Source organism: Balaenoptera physalus (genome assembly GCF_965194825.1).
Source record: "Balaenoptera physalus genome assembly, chromosome: 12".
Taxonomy (NCBI): Eukaryota; Metazoa; Chordata; class Mammalia; order Artiodactyla; family Balaenopteridae; genus Balaenoptera; species Balaenoptera physalus.
In genome coordinates this window covers 11,383,319-11,400,202 of record NC_138897.1, presented here as the reverse complement: position 1 = coordinate 11,400,202, position 16,884 = coordinate 11,383,319, and the positions used below count along the sequence as shown (strand labels likewise).

Genomic DNA, 16,884 nt, shown 5'->3' with positions numbered 1-16,884 from the left:
TGAATAAATAATGTTGTTTTATGGGGCTTATGAAGGTTGTACACTGTTCCATTTTCTCAGCGAAATAGAAAGCTAAGTAATCACAGCCGAGAAAAATGATGGGGGAAGGAGGTATTGAAAATTAAAAGAGGACATGCCAGGGAGTAATCTTCTAGGCATGTGTGAGTCTGAAGGAACCAGGAAAACATTGTGTGATTGCCAGGAACATTCAAGACTGAATTGAGGCAGGAGGATCCTGCATTTAATAAGACCAGTCAGTTAATTGTGTATTTCCCCTTGTTAAATTCACATGCACAGTTTCCAGCATAGATACAGAGTAGGTGGAGAGTCAGGTTTAATCAGGGTTGAGGTTTAGCCAAACAAGGACAAAGGTAGGGGGAGGCAAGAGAGCTGAGGTTGGATACAAGAAAATGCTTATAATAATTGGACTTTAATCTCCTTAAAGAAAGAAATGAGAAAATGAAGGTGAGAGAGAGTAAAAAAGCAAGTCTATAAATCCTAAATTCTAGTGGGATCTAAGGATCTATTAACATCAGAACAACAGGAAAGCTCTGGAATATGAGTTGAGGGTAACTAGAGAGTGGGATGCCCTTGCAGTTACTGATAATGACACGGTGTAAGCTATGATTTGAGGTTGAAGATCATGGAAGGGGAGGAGGTTAGATGTTTGAGAGGTCCCAAGATATTGGAAGGATCATATATGAATTTTTTTACATCACCAAGAATTACCACAGGAGGAGTGCTGTATTAAGGTGGTAAATTTCAGCTATCTCAGTTCACTGAAATTCATTTTCAATGGAAGATACGGGATTTATCATTATTTTATATTTAAGATTAATAGCATTGCATTTAGTATACTCTAAACCTTTAGATTTTTATATATAGACTTATATGTAACCAAAGGAAAGGAAAGAGATCATAATTAACACCATAACCTGAAGGCATAATGTTTTACCAAATCACCAGCAGATTGTTTATCTCCACTTATTGGAGTTGTGTGAAACTCCACACAATTAGGTAAAAAATTAGGAAATTTAATATTTTAAAAAATCAGTCCAAGTAATAATGATCATAGTAGCTATTACTTAGCAAAGCTCTGTGTTACATGATTACAATGAACATATGAGGTAAATATTGTTATCATTTCATTGTTGAGAAACTGAGGTACAAAAAGTTTAAATGGATGTGCAAGGTTAAAGAGTTAGTAAGTGAAAGAACAGGAGTTTTAACTTAGGCAGACTGACTCCCCTGATCTTAATCTGACCCCCTGACCAAGACAAAGTGCATATTAATAGACTTCATGCAGACTATTATTCTCACAGTGTGCTTTTCTATTTCAAATTTCTTTGGTTGTTCAATTTCATTACATCCTTCCAAATGGTATCCTTTGTTTTTCTGTCCTTAAATTAAATCATTTTATAGGATAATGTTATCAATTATGAAGGTGATGAATTGCTGCATTACTTTTCAAAGAGCTGCTTCAGCAAGCTGTCAAGTATAACATTTCTTCAATAAGCACTGAGGTCACGAATCATCTTGTCTCAGCCCTAACAAGGACGCTTCCTTCGCTAGTGATGCAATTAGTTGTCAGGTGTCATCACACGTTGTTTCCTCATAATTAATTCAAGACAAATATCGAGTTGCATGGAAGCTCATTTTAAACAGGATTCCAGGGGTCTTTTGAGACTTATTCATTGAAGCATAGATGGTGAGCAAAACTGGTTGTGCAGTTGGTACTCCTCAACACATTTAAGTATCTTTCATGAAAAATACTCAATTAGACAGAGGGAATATTATAAAAATTCGTTTAATTAAAACCAAATAAGAAAGGAGGTGGCAAGTTTATTAAGAAGTAGGCATAAAACGTGTAACACCAAATATTGTTATAGACTTTGTATTTGCTCTTTCCTCTGCATGAATTTCTTCCTGGGATTTTTTTCATAGCTGCCTCCTTCTCATCATTCAGGTGTAACATTTAGTTCTCATTCTTAGGGAGATTTTCTTATCACCTTACCTAAAACAGCATTCCTTTCTCCTGTTATTCTCTAACACAAGACTCTGTTTATTTCATTCATTAGGTACTGTTAGGGATGGAATATTTGTGTCCCCCTAAAATTTATGTGTTGAAATCCTAACCCCCAATACAATCACTTTGTGATCGTATTAGGAGGATCTAATCACTTTGGAAGGTGATTAGATCATAAGTACAGGGCCCTCATAGATGGGATTAGTGCCCTTAGAAGAAGAGACACCAGGGAGCTCTCTCGTTCTTTCTACTATGGACCGGGGAAAGGGAACAGGGCCTCATCAGACACTGAATTTTCCAGCTCCTTGAACATGGACTCCCCAACCTCCAAAACTGTGAGAAATAAATGTTAAGATGTAGGATTTCAGGGCACCTCTATTTTCCTTCTGCAATACCTCATCTTAAATACTGTTTGAACTGATAAAAGTCACTAGCCAATTTGTCACTAATGTCCTGGTTTTCATGCTGTATTGTGATTTTTGTCATCCGTGTCCATATCAGTATTTCATGACACATTAGCAAGAAATTTAAATATTTTTCCAACATGTTTATATGATTCATCCCACTTCATTAATTGGATTATCAAACAATTCAAAAGCCTATGAATTATTTGTATTCAAAATTTATTGCTTCCTTTGTATGAGTTACTGTTATTGGTGTGATCTGAAATCATTTTTCATTACAATTAGCACCTCAGTGTCAGAATTATTTTAATTTATTATTTTGTTTTGCATTTCATTAATTTTAGTCTACATTTTCTCTCAGGTCTTTACTAAATAAATGTAATATTCATATGTACTTTCAATTCAGGAGTTTACGGTTTCTTTCTTATTTTAATGATACTTTCCTAACAACGTTTTTTCAAATCGTAGGTCTCCCAGCCTGTTTTCATTCCCATATTACTTCGGTCCATTCCAGTGAAATCCCAAATAGGAAAAGTGTTGTGGAGGAACGTCGTAATGGAAGGAGACACCAATCTTAAATAATTTTAGTTAAGGTATATAATTTTTGAAAGTAAAAAAAAAATGTATATGACCACATGCATACATCGATAAGTATCCTGAGATAGTGGAATTAAGGGGCCCTGCAACTGAAGCTTCCTTATTTCCATGGTACATCCATCTCTGGTCAAAAGTATTAAAGAGAAAAACCACAGGCCCAAAACGGTGTCACTTGCACTAAAGCCAATGATACCAAAACTAGATTTAATACCTAACCTAATTGCAGTTCCAACCTTCACCAGAAATGCAATCTTCATTAACCAGTCTGGAATTTTCCGATCAGCACCAATGAGGTAATCTGCCAGCATGACCCTCTCCTTCCCCACCCAGGGAGAAGAGAAATCTACACAATTAAATGCTTGCAATTCCTTCCCCCCAGTTCCCCCATGTCTTGGTCTAAAAATAACCCTTTCTTTTCTTTTTGCTAAGAGCTCCCTTGCCCCACCCTTCTTCCTATAAAAACCTTCCATTTTGCACAGCCCCTCAGAGCACTCTGCTAGTTACCAGATTGGACGCTGCCCGATTCATGAATTGCCTAATGAAACCAATTAGATCTTCAAATGTACTCGGTTGAATTTTGTTCGTTTAACAAAAGTAAAACTAAGAATATCATCTTCTTTAGTGTGTTTGATAGATAGATGTATGCTTTCAATGCTAAACTGCAAGGAAGATAAGAAACACACTTTATTATTATTTTTTAATCTGTATTTTATAAACAAATTGGAGAGAAACTGTAAGCAGATAGGTTAGGGGGTCCCGGGAGAAAGAGAACCAGGCATGGCTTTCTTGACATAAGAGAACCCGTTTTGGCCTAAGCGATTTTGTTCCTGAGCCTGGCCACAATGCTTGCCCTTGAACAGGCCTTGGTAATAAATGATCTTAAGGTAACAAAGGAATGCAGGAACAGAGGAAAGGCAGTGAAACAATAGTGCAGTGATACAGTCCTAGTTGCTCCTCAAGGGAAATACATAATATTAATATACCTTTGAGTTCTGTAGGAACTAAGGCTCCCACCCAGTTGGAGGATGGAATGATGATGTTGACCATCCTGACTTCAATCAACTAAAGCTTGAACTCTGTCGACCTTTGCCCCAATTCTGTGATGAATTCTCCTCTGCTTAAGCCCCTTTATGAATATGCATGTACCCTTAGCTTAAAACTTCCTCAGTGTTGCTGTTCGGGGAAACATTGCTTTGGGAAAGATCCCCAGTGTTCTTACTGAGGTCAAATCGGGCCTCTGTACCCTGACACCAAATTAAATCTCGCAGACAGAGTTTTGGGTGAAGTAGGAAAGAATACCTTTATTGCTTTGCCAGGGAAAGGGGGCCACAGCAGGCTAATGCCAACAAAACTGTGTATCCCGACCTGGAGGGGGTAGTGAGGCATCTTAGGGTGTTCAAGGAGCAGGGCGTGGTCAGCTCATGGACATTGTTCTGGTTGGTTGGCGGTGAGGTAATCGGGAGTCAGTGTCATCAACCTTCTGGTTTCAGCCAGTCTGGGGTCTACCTGCTGGTGGGTAGCAGTCAGTTAACTTCTCCCACCTCGTTGGGGTTTCAGTATCTGCAAAACAGCTCAAAGGTATTGTTGTGTGCGTCCCATGAGGGGAAACCTGGACCCTGCCCCAAGGCTGCCCTGTTGTTTCTTTTGACTGTTCCTCCCTGGTCTCCAAATCCCCTCCCCTCCCTAATTAGCAACTGTTTGAACCTGCTCCTTGGAACTCAGGGAGGGTCATGGAGGCTGAGTGAAGCCTATTTCCTGTAATCAAGAAATGGGGGACACAGGAAGGCTTTTGTGCCCAGGAGCCCCACAGGGTCCTGCTCGGTTCCATCACTTGCTGCAAGTAATAAATCTTTCCTCCTCCCGCTCTTTGGCTTGGTTATGTCTATTGGCTCAACAACCACCAAGAGGTGAACCCAGTTTTCAGGTAACAAAACTTCTATGTAGCTCTTTGAAAGAAACTCTATTTTCTTAAAATTTACATTGAAAAGTTGATATATTTTTTAAAAAATGGATACAGCTTTAGGAACAATATGACCAAGTTTAAGAAAAGCTGAGAAAATTGTAGACTATAAGCCCTTGATAAAGTTTGCTTAACTTATTACTGATTCTAAATGCCTACCATGCAGATGGAACTCAATAAATATTTGTGACTGAGCACATTAATGAGTAAATGAACTACAACATTTGAAATAATTAAGAATCTAACAACCTAATATTTAATGGGCAGGATGAGCAGACAACATGAATAGAAGGAAAAATATTCTCCTGACTGAGAAAAAATGTAATGGAGGAATATAATGTATTCACAGTAATATTAATTTTCATTTAAAATTTTCTTTCACTTAAGGGAGGAATGATGATGCATAAAGTTGTGCTGTTCCAAGAAAAGAGGTTCAATGCTGGGGCTAATTAGTGAACAGTACAACTAGTGAGCCATCAAAAGACTAATCAGTGGCCAAAGCAGAGGTGAAAGTTACCAGTGTCACTGGTAAACTGAGGAGTCTCGGTAGGAAACAGCTTTACATTTTCCCGATTACTACGCTTCCCTTCTTCTGAGCTATGTGAACCCATACTCCTTAGTGGTACCTTTGCCAAACTATTTAACTTTTTAGCCACATCTGTTATTATAGTCCTATTTTTTTGTGTTTAAGGCACAGTCATGTTCATTTTAAACTGGGAGCCACAGAGCTAAGTCAAAGGGCTTCTCTCCAAAGTGCCAGCTCCCGGACTCAAGAGTGTGTGTTGGTGCGTGTGCGCGTGTGGGCCCCTGTGGTGGGAAGGGAGCGGAGAGTTGAGTCAGGATCTCTGATCCCTCTCCTCCCTCTTCTAAGCTCCAGCTCCACTGGCATTGAAAGGAAAGGGAGGAGAGAAAAGGAAAAAAAAGGCAAGTGTCTTATCTGTAGGCATGAATGCAGCCTCATTCCTTTGGTTCTCACTGCTTCTCTGGTTAACATAATAGCAGGAGGGAAGGTGGATTATAATTATTATGTATGTATTTCTTTGCTGAAAGTTCCCGCTCACAGTAGGAGCGTGATTCTGTTAGTAGCAGGATTGATTTGCTGTTCTGAGTGTCCATTTGAGATTTGCAGTCTCAACTTTCAAGCCTATCATCTGCATGGTTGAGTGTTTACCTCCAATTGAGAGTTCAGCCGTTCAGTTGCAGGGCAAGTGTTGTCTGTAATCAGGGCTGGAGTTTTCCCAGGAGTAAACAAGAAGGGACAGTAGGAGGAAAATGCAAAGCATCGATGAGGATGCCTGACTGTGGAATCTAAGTTGGGGGAGGAAAAGAGGTGTAAAGGTGTTAGGGTCAACAAAGGAAAGTTCTGTTGATGCTGAGAAATTATCAGAATTTGAATACTAAGCATGAAAATTTTGAAGTTTCTATTTTATGATAGTAAGTAAGGTTGAGAATGCTGCCGGGGGCCCAGCATCACCTGGGAGCTTTTTATAAATGTAGAATCTCAGATGAATCAGAATCTTTATTTTAGCAAGCTCTGTAGTTGATTCAAATACACATTAAGTCTGAGAAATACTGGTCTAGAATAGTGGGTCTCAACTCTGGTTGCATAATAAAATCACTGGGGGAGTTTTTAAACTATTCCTGATTCCAAGTGAGAAAACCTTGGGGTGAGGCCCAGGCATTGATATTTTTTAAAACCAGAATTTGACCCTGACAGTGGTTGGTAAGTAAGGAGTCATCAAGAGACAGAAAGGTTCCAGGCTCACCTACCTGGATTTTCAAGTTACCAGGTTACCACATTCTAGTCAACTCCAGCCAGTTGTGGCCATGTGGAGATACAGATTGTGAGATCAGTTTTTCAAAAGAGGTAAGAAATTTGGTTTTCATAAGAAATATCTATATTTTAAAATCATGGTTAAAATTAAAAAGAAAAAAATAAACTCAGTAGGAATTTCAAAAACAATAGGTTAGATTTTTGACTTGGAAAGAATGGTAGTTTTAAGCCTTCTACGGTGTCAGCATACCACAGCTGTCTCTCTTTTCCAACTGTTGAGTCACATTGAGTAAGTTTATAGTTACTTAGAGTAGCAGTGAGTAAAACTGCTGAGGATTTTACAGGGATCAGGATAGTCACGTAGTCACGTTGGCTTTATCATCTTCACCCTGGATACACAATGATCAGTGGCCATCAGGGAAAAATGTGGCAGAAAAAGACGAATCCAGAGAAAAACTCATGCTTCTGTCTTCATTAGATAGAAAGCTTTTCTCTGTGGCACAGAATACTTAAATCTTTACGTTGTCTCCTCACCCAGAGTATATGAAAAACCACAGACTTTTTTGGCTGTTTTTTTATTTTCTTTTTTCTTTCCATTCTGCCTTTCCTGGATAAAGTCTCCCTTTCTGCTTGACACATTATTTTTTCTTTAGATAAATTAGTAAAACCAATTAAGTTCATATCAAGTACTAGAAACATGGTAACCTTTTTCTTTTATAAAGTGATCTGAATATCTGTTGTAATCCATTATGTGCAAACATCCTCCTTATTAAAATTGTTTCTGTTATCCGTATGCCATGGAGAACCCATACCTTTGAATTTGTAGCTAAACATCCATGAAATGTGAGCTAGGAATAATCTGGATAGTGGTGATGAGAAGAGGCCCATCCACAGAACTGTCATTGGTAACCAGCGCACCTGCGAGAGCTCCCCCTTCAGGCCCCTCAGGCCTCAGAGTGGGGCCTCCTCCCCCTCCACACCCACAGCCCCATGCACCCCTGTGCCTGATGTCAGTCCCACCTCTCTGCTGCCTTCCAAACTTAGCGCTGACAGGTATCCTGAGAACTGAAGTGTGGTCCACCTGGGCTATTCAGACTAGGGCCAGATCCCACTACACAGACAGCTGGTGAGACACTCCTAAGGATAAAAAGCCTTAGGTCTTGAGGCGACTGGGAGGCTCTCACACACAGGAAAGCTGGTGTCGGCTGGCTGTTCGCAGGACTTAGATTCATTGTTCTGGGCCCAGTGGGGTCTCTTGATCCACTAACCCAGCATTTCCCAGGCAGCTCCTCCCTCACCTACCCCCTTGCCAATCCGCCTTGTGACTCCTAACTTAAAACTTCTGTGACCCATACACAGAGCAGGGGGGAAAGCTAACTCCTTTTATTTTACAATAGACCTTGAAGCCTAGAGACCAAAATCATTAGCAACTGAAACCCTGGATCCTCTTTCCTTGAAAGCAAGGAGGTCTCTGTCTTTGAAACTTATTTATGAGCAAAGGGAAACAATTCCATTAATTTTGGGGAGACAGGTACCACAGACCCATTGAGAAGGCTGAATTCTTTCAATGACAGAAATAAAAGAACAAAGGAAAAGAGTAGTTTCTATGGAAACTGAGATTAAATATTCTTATATAATTAACCATTATATATATAAATAGTATATATGTATGTATATTATTTTATATATAAATATTTATTTATAATTTGTTTATGTATATGTATATATATGTTTATGAGTTCCAGGTACATAAAATTGAATTATATACATGGTATTAGAGACCAAAGTTAAGTAAAATATGATTATGCATTCCAGTGTTTAACAGACCAGTGGCAACATAAATGTAAACAGAGGAAAGTCCAAATTCCAAAAGAGAATGATCAATATTATCAAATGCCACAAAGATGTCCAATAAAATGAGGACTTTAAATTATCTAAGAAGTTCCAAATCAGAAGGTCAAAAGGATTTTCCTGTCGTGATGGCAACTAGAGCCACTTTGCAGTAGAGAGATGAATGGTGAGGTGAGATTCTGGAGACAGGAATTATAAAGGAAGAAAAAGAATAGAGCTAACAATGAGACGGGAAGACAGTGAATGCTTGAGGGAGAGCTCATTTTCTTAAGTTTAGTTATTGAACCAACAGGGAAAGATGTTAGAGACAACAGCGGTTGGCAGGAAGTGGACTGGATCCAGGCAACGAATGAGGGGATGGGGTCACGCTTCCTCTGACAAAGGGAAAAAGGGAAGGCTGAGTTGGGGTGTAGGTAAATTATCTGGACACAGAGAAGCGCTTCAGCCAAGAGGCTTTCGCTGCCTCTGTGCGAGAAGGCACTTCACTTCTTTTGCTACCAGCCTGGTGGAAACCACCCTCACCTCTCACCTGGATTACTGCAGTTGTCTCAGAACCATTCTACCTGCTTTTAGCCTCATCTCTCTTCTCCCTTTTCTCAGTGCTGCATCCAGAGTCATGTTAAAATTACGCCTGATCGCGTGACCCCTCTGGACAAGACCCTCCAAATGTTTGACAGAAAAGCCAAAGTCCACATGGTGACCTATTTGATCTGCCTGTGTTCTGCCCCCCACAGCCATCCTCACTCAGAAACTTGCTGAGCCATCTGCTTCTCTCTCCTTGGCGCCCTGGTTCTGGCCACAGAGGCCTTTGTCCAGGCCCCTAGCCGTGCTCCACTCTCAGCCGGGACTTGGCCCTTGACGTTCCCTCTCCCTGGAAGGCTCCTCCCCAAGAATCATAGCTCAGCTTCTTCACTCCTCCAGATGCCGCATCCTCACTGAGGCCTTTTCAGGACACTGTCTAAAAGTTCTGCACTGTTCCTCCGTTGGCATCTTCTATCCCAATTGCCTGAATCACATTTTCAGTTTAGCCTAGAGCTACCTGATCTGTGTAACAAACTGCATATTTTCCTAATGTGCCTTGTTTTCTGTCCGACTCCACCATGAGGGTAAGGACTCTTATCTCTTGTTCACTGCTCCATCCTCAGCTCCTAAACTGGTGACTGGCATGGTCCGCACTCAGTACACGTGTGTTGTGTGAATTGTGAGAGACAGTTTAGGGCTCGCATTCTCTGGGGACAAGTTAAAGGTTGTCTGAGGAGTAGTGATGGTCATTTTAGGCTAGAAGTGGACACTTTAGGTTAGAAATACACCGATCTGTATGATTTCTCTCACCAAGTTCAATGCTCAGGAGATGACAGTGAAGGACAGAAGTTCCTTGACACATGTTAATCAGCATTGCTCAACAGAAATATAATGCAGACCACACACGCAAGCCATATTTGTAATTTTAAAAAATTCTTTCCAGCTTTATTGAGGTATGATAGACAAGTAAAAATTGTATATATTTAAGGAGTACAAAGTGATGATTTTATATATAGGTATATGTGTGTGTGTATATATATATATATATATATATATATATATATATATATATATATATATACACATTGTGAATTGATTATCACAACCAAGGTAATTAATGAGATTTTACACTCTTTTTTTATATTAGGTCAGTGAATTCTGGTGTGTATATCACACATACAGCATATTTCAATTCAGATTAGTCATGGTTCTTGTGCCAAGTAGGCCGTGTGGCTACCGGTTGCCGTATCAGACAATTGAGGGTGGACAAATGTAGAGCTGGAATGGTTGGTTCTAACTGAAAGATACGATATGGAGGCAACTGAGTATAAAAACAAGACAGTTGTTGAAATGATACAACAGAAAGCCAGTTACATCAGTAGGAGAAAATAGTGGGACAGAAGAGAATTATGAAAGGAGTTCCAAATTATGGCAAGGATAAATTCAGTGGGATTAAAGCATAGGAGTTTGTGATCAGAGATTATCTAAAGCATGAGATGGAAATGAAAGTTGTTATGGACCAAAAGTACAATTGGGTAGCAGCAGTGGTCCAGGAAAATGAGAGGTGTTGTGAACAGTAAGGTTGTTGCCAAAGTCTTCATTGAATGTGGGTGGAGGCGAGCGGCTTTCAGGTCAATAGATGACAACAGTGGAGTGCAGAAGGTGAACTACTGGAACTCATGACACCCAAAAGAGAAGACTTTAGCACAGGGTGAAACGATAATCTGTTAGAAGGGTTAATGTGGGTTCTAGAGATGACTAGGAGAATTCGTCAGTATGTCAGAGGGAGAGTGATGAGAAAGAGGGTAGAGTGTAAAAATAGGGAGAATATTAGAATAGAATAGAAGACAGTCAGCTGGAACAGTCAGGGTAAGCCCAAAGTAGAAGAGCAAAGCATACCTGTTGTTAAATCAGAAGTTGGGGCTATTCGATTATATCTCAGTAAGGATATTTCCTGGCTGGCTGGGAAGGAGAATCTTTCCTCAAATAAGCTGGCGTTGTCACACTACTCTCATCTTTTAACATCATATGGTTCTTCCCAAGGGCAGAAGTGCTGTTAGGTAACGGCTCTTAGATAGCCAAGATGAACTACTTACATCCGAGAGGCTTTATCAAGACAAGTCTCTCCTAGAATTCACAGTATATTTATTATCCTTGATGTCACTTTTCATATTACCTCTTTCAGAAGCTTCTTTAAAAGGATAAAGGAGCCCCCAGCTCAGTCCTGGGTCTCAAAAGAGTTCGTCTGAGACTCTAAAGGAAACATTTAATATTTAAAACTCTAAGGCAAGAAAGAAGAAAAGTCAGTATTTGTGTGGGAATATTTTGTTTATTTGCCTAAAAAAACTGAACTAATTGCAAAAGTAATCTTAAATTATTCATTCAACTTGGTCATTATTCAGTATTCATTCAACAAACATTTGCTGAATTTTAGATAGTTATCAGGCACACTACAATGTTTCACAGTGATGAAAAAGAGAAAATCGTTCTCAAAGAGATTCAAATTAAAGCAGGAGACTGACAGTTAACTAGGGAATTAAAATAGAATGTGGAGGGACTGTCAAGGGCCCCCCCTGACTTGTGGGTGGTAGGTTGGTAGAGATAGAACGTTATCTCAGCCAACATATAGCCATCCCCCAAGTAACCAACACTGCAGAGCATTTACTGATTATGAGAACGTAGAAGAGAGCACCATATGACACATCAGTACAGCGCAACTGCCTGATGTTCCTTTCCAACATCTGTTTTAATTTTCCCTAAAAATTTCATCTTCCTGTAGTAATCATCACAACTTTGCCTCTCAAAAATTTCAGATTCTCTCCTCTCTCATCCACATACCTTCTCAAAATCCAGTCCTGCTTACATTCCTCTCTGCAAGACAATGCTCAGCTAAGAGAAGTAGTTCCCAAACCTGGCTGCACAGTGGAATCACCTGGGGAACTTTTGCAATGCGCTCTGACCAATTAAATTAGCATCTCTGCGGGTGGGATTCAGGCATCAGCGTGTTTTTTACAGTTCCCCAGGTGCTTCCAATGTTTTGGCAAGGTTGAAAGCCACTGCCTTACAGTGTTCAGCAAACGCAAACCTGGTCGTAATTCAAACCGTGTCTTGTGGTCTTGTGCCTCGAGCATGACCTCTATAAAGAGCTTAAAGTCATAGATCCTCCCAAACAATCCAGGTCAAACATGGTGGTGTTCTGAATGCAAATTAAGACAGAGAATCGTGCAGGTTTGAGACTGAGTGGAATCAAAGCTGATCCTGCAGTTTCCCGTCTGGGCAGCGGTGCAGAATGTAAGTGCAGCTAATTACATATAATTCATAATATGTTTGTAATAACGAAGGGTCACTGGAGTACCTAACATGAATGCAACCAGGTTGTTTTAGAAACTTAGGGGTTTTTTTTTTTTTAAATAAGAATGCAATTAACTATATTATTTTTGAAATGAAAGCAATCAGTCCATATGATGCTAAGGAAGTCTTAACTCTAATGGAGAATGTTTCTAGATGACGGTATTCAAATTAAGAGAATATTACACAGTAATATGCTTTATCTGGGGAGAGATTAAGATTAGACTGTGGAATAGACAAGTCATGTTCTTTTTTAAAAGATATCTTTTTTTTTTTTTTGCATTAAACCCCACATTCTTTGAACCATTGAATCTTCAAATCTCAGTAGTATTCTAAAAGGAATAATGCTTTCCCCCAAACGTATTCATATGGGAGCTTTAAACAAAAGCAAAAGAAAAGTAACCAATATTTTGTAATTGAGGAGGCCTGAATGAGTTCCACCCTTCAGAGCCCTACCAGCGTTCAGTAACACAAAACGTGTTCTTCAAACTTCCTCACAACTATAATTTTATGTACTTTTCTTTATAATTCCCCAAGGTGTCTTAGAATTTTCACCATTTTTACATATCTTTTATGCAATTCTTACCAGTAAAGTTGTAAAATAAAGCCACTCTTATCCTTCTATCCATTTAAGATTTTTGCACCCAGGGCATAAATATAGTGCTGTGAGTTTGTTTTTAGCAAACAATGTACGCGTCATAACTTATAATTCTTTCTTGGCTTTGGTTTGACATTAAAATAGGAGAAATGGCATACTCAGAGCTCCGTTACCTTTTATACCAGACATGCAGTGTTCTCCAAGAAGATGAATGACTGGATTACATTCTGATTATTAAAGTGAGTGAGGTTTATTACTCTGTTCAACAAAAGTGTATTTAATAGCATTTTCATTATATTCAAATCATTTCCAGTTTTACACTTAAAAAGTAAATGAAATGTAGTTCTGTAGAGAATTACTCCTGTGTGAATTCAGGCAAAGTAAGAATAGTATATTATTCTTAATGGAAAATTCCGAATACATATTTGAGCTATAAATACATGTAAAGATGAATGATATGTTTTCCAAGGGTATTTTACTGTGAAGTTAAAGGTGATTAAGGAAAAAATGTATTAAGAAGTTTGAAAATTTCTTTTGGAAAATGGGTGGCATGCTCTTCAGTTTCTGCAGCCTTATTGTGGTCCATCCCTCAAGTTGCTCAATTTGCTCCATGCAACACCTGCTTTGTGTGTGTCTTGATGTTCACGTGCTGAGTGATGGTATTTCTCCTACTTCCCTGGGGAGGCATGAGTCCTTTCTGCTTCCAGGAAGAGCTCTGCATACATGTCTATGCATAATATTTTCTCTTACTCCTCACCCTTGTTCTTTGGGATTAGGCGAAATCCTTCCACGTAACCAGCCTGAATAAGCCTGGTAATCAGGTAACATAAAGTATTAAGTCTCAATAAAGCTGGGAGAAAAAAATTAAAAAATACAATGTAAATAATAAAAAGAATAGAAGGTAATGAGAGAGAAAAGTTGTTTTACTATCTCCACAACATAAATTATGATATTGATCATCCAAAGGTGGGAATGATATGAAAGGGGAGTTAATTTTGTAGATTTAAATAAAGGGATGGTCAAAAGTTAAGGGAGACGCAAGAGGGAGGAGATATGGGGACATATGTATATGTATAGCTGATTCACTTTGTTATACAGCAGAAACTAACACACCATTGTAAAGCAATTATACTCCAATAAAGATGTTAAAAAAAAAGTTAACCTAAATTAACAAATCATGTATAATTTTCCAATTTTTACAATTTAAAAGTCACCTTTATTCATAATTAAGTAATCGGTAAAAGGACTAATGAAATAACATTTTACTCGATTACTTAGTATCCAATGGCAGAGTGAGTTGCTCTGTCTTATCTGTCGAGTCCTTCTGCATTGAATTAGGGCAGCACATCTGTAAGTAAATCTCAGTTTATAGACTTATATGGTAACTTCAGTTTTTTTCATTCTGCTTTCTTGCATCAGTCATGTTAACCTGTATTGATTTATAATCTGGAAGAAATTAGATCAGGCCACATAGAAGCGAGGCTGTTGGTCAGAAAACAAACTAACAAAAGAATTGAAAATGTGAGCCACAACACTATTATTTAAAACAGCAGTGCCCTCTACCACTAGCTGTTTATAACTGTGAACCCCGCAAGGCTATAGAAGCTGAGTCTCTTAAGAAAGCTCATGGGATTTTTTACTTTGAAAAGAAACTCTATTATACAATTGAACCTGATGTACGAGGTGGTAAACACATATTTGGCCAAGGAAAAATATTTACAGTGAAATAGTACCTGTCAGGATTCAGTATTTAACGAACACATTGAAATTAAGATGTATTTAAAGTTTTCAGTTAAAAATTTAACAAACACATCATCTAAAACAACTTCAGCTTTGTGTTATTTTTTTCTTTAATTTTTAAACCAATTTTTTTCCACTTTTTTTTAATTGAGGTATAATTGACCTATAACATTATATTAGTTTCAGGTGTACAAATAATGATTTGCTATTTGTATACATGGTGAAATGATCACCACAATAAGTCTAGTTGACATCTGTCATCATACATAGTTACAAAATTTGTTTTTCTGGCGTGAGAACTTTTAAGATCTACCTTTTTTTTTTTTTTTTTTTTTTCACGTTTCTCACTTCTCTTTGATCAGGTCTTTATTCAAAATTAGCTGTCCAAAATGATGTGACCTTTACCGAACAAACAAATTTAAGTTTATGCAGCAGCCTTCTTTTCCTCTGTGGTGGGTTTCTTTTCTGCGGGCTTCTTTTTAGCGGGCTTCTTTTCAGCTGCTGGTTTCTTGGTCACTGGAGACTTTTTTCCCACCAAAGCCTTCTTTGGCTTCTTCAGCTTCTTAACGCAAACAGCCTCCTTTCCTTTCTTTCCCACCGCAGGCTTCTTGCCTGGAATCCCCTTCTCATCTGATTTGGCTTCTAGCGCTGCTGCTGCCCTATCCATCTGGATTTTGTGGTTCTTGGCCCGGCAGAGAATGGTGTTCCGGCGCATGGTCTTTGCGTATGGGTTTAGCTTCAACATGAGTCTCAGGTTTTTCAGTGGATTCTTCTTCAGGACTCTGCGATGAATCTTCTTGCGTGGTGCTCGGAGGGCTCTTTGGATCTCTGGGCTTTTCAAGATTCCGCTAAGGTCTGTATTGAGTGAACATCTTGTGCATGGGGAGGTTGTAGTTACTCTTGAGGGGAGCAGCTTTACGCCAAGTGCCATACAACTCCTCTAACTTGCGGAAAGCACTTTCAGTCCAAATGCAGAAACATCCCACATGCCCCCCAGGAGCAAGTTTCAAAATGTTCAGTTTGCTTATATTAAGCAGAGTAATTCCAGGGATGTTTCTGAAGGCCTTGATGATACCACTGTCCTCATTATAGATGATGCAGGGTCCCCTGCGCTGGGTACGGCGACCGTTTCTCACTTTGCCTTTGCCAGCTCTCATTCGCTGCGAGGCGTAGACCTTTTTGATATCATTCCTGGCCTTAAGTTTCTTCCGAAGCAAAACAGCCTCCTTGGTCTTCTTGTAGCCTTCAACTTTATCTTCAGCTACGAAAGGAAGTTCAGGAACTTCCTCTATAGGATGACCTTTAGACATGACCAGCGCTGGTAAAGCCGAGGCAGCCAATGCAGAGCAGATGACATGTGGCTCTGCATTGTATTCAGTCTGCGGTGCCAACGTCACCAGGTCTTGGTTGGCACAAATATGCGGCCCCCACGACACATATTTCCCAAAGCACCCTGGCCAGAAGGGTGAGTGCCGCCACCTCGAACCATGGGAATTCGAGCCACAGGCCTGCCAGTACCCCAAGGCTCAGCACTGGTTTGATGACCTGCTAATTCACTGACAGCATAGGGCTGTCTGTTGTTTTTGCGCAAGTTGGTGTGAACAAAGTTCACAATATCTGGTCGAATGGGAGCCTTGAACACAGCAGGCAAAGTGACATTTTTGCCAGATGACTCCCCCTTTTCAGAGTACACTGATATCAGTGGACGAGCACACGCCATGGCGAGAGAGGAGAAGGCCACACTCCCCTCAACCCGGCGGCTCCCCCAGGAAAAGCAAAATCTACTCTTCTAACAACTTCTAAATATTCAATTCGGTGTTATTAACTATAGTCACTATGCTTTACATTATATCTCTATAATTTTTTAAACCAATTTTAAAAATACAATCTAATGTGCATCTAAATTGTAATTTAGGCTGATTTTTAAAAATGCCTTTATCTTAATATTCTTTGATATTATTTTTAGTATTGCTTATTACTCTGTTTATCCTTACAATTTTCTATACAGCATTTGGGTTGTATATTATTGAACAAAAATGAGCAGTTATAATCTGAAATTAGCAA

The 16,884-nt window shown here is 39.3% G+C and overlaps 1 pseudogene across 1 annotated transcript; it reads right to left on the bottom strand.

Moving 5' to 3' along the window:
* Window positions 1-15,149: 15,149 nt before the first annotated feature.
* On the bottom strand, window positions 15,150-16,580 carry LOC309639921 (large ribosomal subunit protein uL4 pseudogene; annotated as a pseudogene). Its single transcript has one exon. The product of its transcript is annotated as a large ribosomal subunit protein uL4 pseudogene (transcript).
* Between the last annotated feature and the right edge of the window lie 304 nt (window positions 16,581-16,884).